The sequence below is a fragment of the Dipodomys ordii genome, unplaced genomic scaffold, assembly GCF_000151885.1.
Source record: "Dipodomys ordii isolate 6190 unplaced genomic scaffold, Dord_2.0 Scaffold29, whole genome shotgun sequence".
NCBI classification, from domain to species: domain Eukaryota; kingdom Metazoa; phylum Chordata; class Mammalia; order Rodentia; family Heteromyidae; genus Dipodomys; species Dipodomys ordii.
Window position 1 is genome coordinate 2,614,905 of NW_012267245.1, and position 3,493 is coordinate 2,618,397.

The window sequence follows — 3,493 nt, forward strand, 5'->3', positions numbered from 1 at the left end:
ATAATAAAAATGAAAGCATCTCTTAGCTTTTAGGCCTTCAGTGCCTCTTGCTCCGTCTTTATTTTCTCCAATAAAAGATCCCTTTATCCCACCCACCCCCAAAAGCAGCCAAGACCAGGAGATGGGTGGCCCTGCCGCCCTTTCCCTCTCCCATGTAGGGCTGACCAGCATATTCTTTTCTCTGCCCTTGCCCTGTGGTTGGATTCACAAAGCTGCCTCTAGATTGCTGGAGAACATGGAGGGACAGAGGCCAGGATTCATGGGAGCGCTCATTCCGAGTCCTGGCTACATGCACTTGAACTGTACAAGCAGATTCCAGACCCCTGTGTTAGCTGGGTGCCACACCTGTAAGCCTAGCTATTCAGGAAGCTGAGATCTGAAGACCAAGGTTCAAAGCCAACCGGGGCAGGAAAGGCCCTGAGATTCCTATCTCCAGCTAACCATCAAAAAGCCCAAAGTAGCTGAGCACTGGTGGTTCACGCCTGTCATCCTAACTACTCAGGAGGCTGAGATCTGAGGATCCCAGTTCAAAGCCAGCCCAGACAGGAATGTCTGTGAAACTCTTATCTCCAATAAACCACCAGAAAACCAAAAGTGGAGCTGTGCCTCAAGTGGTAGAGCATTCGCCTTGAGCTAAGAGCTCAGAGACAGCGCCCAAGCCCTGAGTTCAAGCCCCATGACTGACAAAAATAAATATAAGTAAGCAAACAAACCATGTACCACACCCCCACCCCCAGCTTCCTGTCCCCTTTTTGCAGCTCCCTGAACAGACGGCAAAGTAGTCACGTACACGTAGCCGATGATATCAGCATCTGGCTGCTGGTAGAATGCTTTGTCAGCGATCCTTGAGGGAAAGAGGTTAGGTGGGGGCAGACAGACATCAGGAGAAGCAGACAGAGGGTTAAAGAGAAAGAGAGACAGCGTTAGTACCTCCAGTCAGTAACATGTTAGGAAGCATGGCTTGGGAAAATCAACAACTCTCCAAGGCTCCAGAGAGGAACATGGGAATCTTACTCTCTTCCCTGGCCATTGTGGCCTAGCTAGAACTTAGTTCTGATTGGACAAATCTCTTGTTGGAAACCTTTCAAGGCTCACCATTGGCCAGGTCCCTCCCAAGAGGACACCCTTCTTGACCTGTCCTACTTTCTTATATCCCTCCAATTCCTGTGGCCCAACACATATCTTTTCTTTCCTACCAGGCCTGGAATGCCCTTTCCTTCAAATGCACTCCTACTCAGCTTTTAAAGCCCCAGTCTCCAAAAGCATGCATTTCTCCCCAGCCTTCTCCTTTCTTCCCTTGCTTCTGTGGCCCCTCTGTTTCCAAGATCCACTTTACATGTTTGAGATTCTCCTCTCAGCCCTTTGAGGACATGGTGGGTACTCTTTATCTCTTGTTCCCTAGTGCCCAGTCCACAGTCCAGCATGCCACATTTCTGAAATACAACTGTGACAAGTTCCTAGTCTTTCCAGAAAGATCTAGTACCGTGAAGGTTGCACAGCCCCCACAATGGACAAAAAATAAAAAATAAAAAGTCAAAGGAAGTCAGGCAGTGGTGGCTCATGTCTGTCATCCTAGCTACTCAGGAGGCTGAAATATGAGGATCACAGTTCAAAGCCAGTCCAGAAAGGAAAGTCCATGAGACTCTTTTCTCCAATCAACAACCAAAAAAAAAAAAAAAAACAAGTGGAGCTGTGGCTCAAAGTGGTAGAGCAAGCCAGGCGTAGGTGGCTCATGCTGGTAATACTACCTACTCAGGAGGCCAAGAACTGAGGATCGCAGTTCAAAGCCAGCGCAGGCAGGAAATTCCATGAGACGCTTATCTCCAATTACCCACCAGAAAACCAGAAGTGGTGCTGTGGCTCAAGTGGCAGAGCACTTGCCTTGACCTGAAGAGCTCAGGGACAATGCCCAGGCCTAGAGTTCAAGCCCCACAACCGGCAAAAATAAAAATAAAAAAAGTGGTATAGCACTAGCCTTGAGCACAAAAGCTCAGGGACAGTGCTCCAGGCCCTGAATTTCAAGCACCATGACAGACAGACAGACAGACAGACACACACACACACACAGCCAAAGCCAAAGAGTAGTGCCCAGGCCCTGAATTCAAATTCAAACCCCAGTATTGACACACACACACAATAATAATAATAATAGGGCTGGGAATGTGGCTTAGTGGTAGAGTGCTTGCCTAGCATGCATGAATCCCTGGGTTCGATTCCTCAGTACCTCACATACAGAAAAAGCCAGAACTGGTGCTGTGGCTCAAGTGGTGGAGTGCTAGCCTTGAGCAAAAGAAGCTCAGGGACAGTGCCCAGGCCCTGAGTTCAAGCCCCAGGACTGGCTAAAAGTACTAAATCCTACATTCTCCCAGCCAGGCCTATGCCCACTCTGACCCTAACCAGGACACAGAGTGCCAGAGATAGATGACGGGCTGCTTGCCCATCAAGCCCGAGGATCTGCCCACCCAACCCTGCTTCCAACTGTGCCCCAAGGGCCCTGACCTCCACGGGCACTCATGGCATTGACCCTGGGGCCCTGAGGGAGAATTTCCTCCCAAGATGCTCCTGAGCCTCCCCAACGCCATCCATCACGCCCCGTAATTCCTCCTGTCCCCGGGTCTCCTCTCACCGGTTATTAATCTTGTTCTTCTCCACTTGTTCGCTCTGGCGCTGGTTCCACTCCTCCAGGTCCTTCTTGGCTTTCTCCCGCCACTCCTGCTCGGTCACCTTGGAGGCCGCATCTGCCACCCAACCCGAGAATGAATGGCAGCTTCGCTGTGGGCACGGCTGCCCCGGCAATCACCCCTGAGCCCCTGACAGCAGCCCCTGAGCTCGCCCTCCCGCCACCCCCCCATCCACACTAGGGCAGTGTGCGATTCCACGACCCCCAAGCCTTGACCCTGCCCACCCCAGCACATCCCAAGAGCTAACCCGGCCGAGCCAGCTCTCCAGCCCCGCCCACTCCCAGCACACCAGCCAACCCGTGACGCCGGCTCTCACCAGCCCCGCCTACTCCCCAGCACACCAGCCAACCCGTGACGCCGGCTCTCACCAGCCCTGCCTACTCCCCAGCCCCGCCCATCCCCAGCACACCAGCCAACCCGTGACGCCGGTTCTCACAAACCCCGCCCACTCCAGCACATCAGCCAGCCCCGTGAAGCAGGCTCTCACCAGCCCCGCCCACTCCCAGCACACCAGCCAATCCTATTGAGCCGGCTCTCACCAGCCCCACCCACTCCCAGCACATCAGTCAGCCCCGCGAAGCCGGCTCTTGCCAGCCCCGCCCACTCCCAGAACTGCAGGCATCCCCGTAAAACCAACTCTCACCAGCCCCGCCCACTCCCACACAGCAGCCAGCCCCACCCACTCCTAGCACATCAGCCAGCCCCGTGAAGAAGGCTTCACCAGCCCCTCCTACTCCCAGCACACCAGCCAACCCGTGACGCCGGCTCTCACCAGCCCCTCCTACTCCCAGCACACCAGCCAACCCGTGACG

General features: G+C 54.0%; 1 protein-coding gene across 2 annotated transcripts in view; it reads right to left on the reverse strand.

Annotated features, from left to right (window-relative positions):
• The window catches only part of Nop16 (NOP16 nucleolar protein), an 11,630-nt gene that overhangs the window by 7,808 nt on the left and 329 nt on the right, over positions 1 to 3,493 (reverse strand). The gene's annotated exons all lie outside the window — the stretch shown is intronic.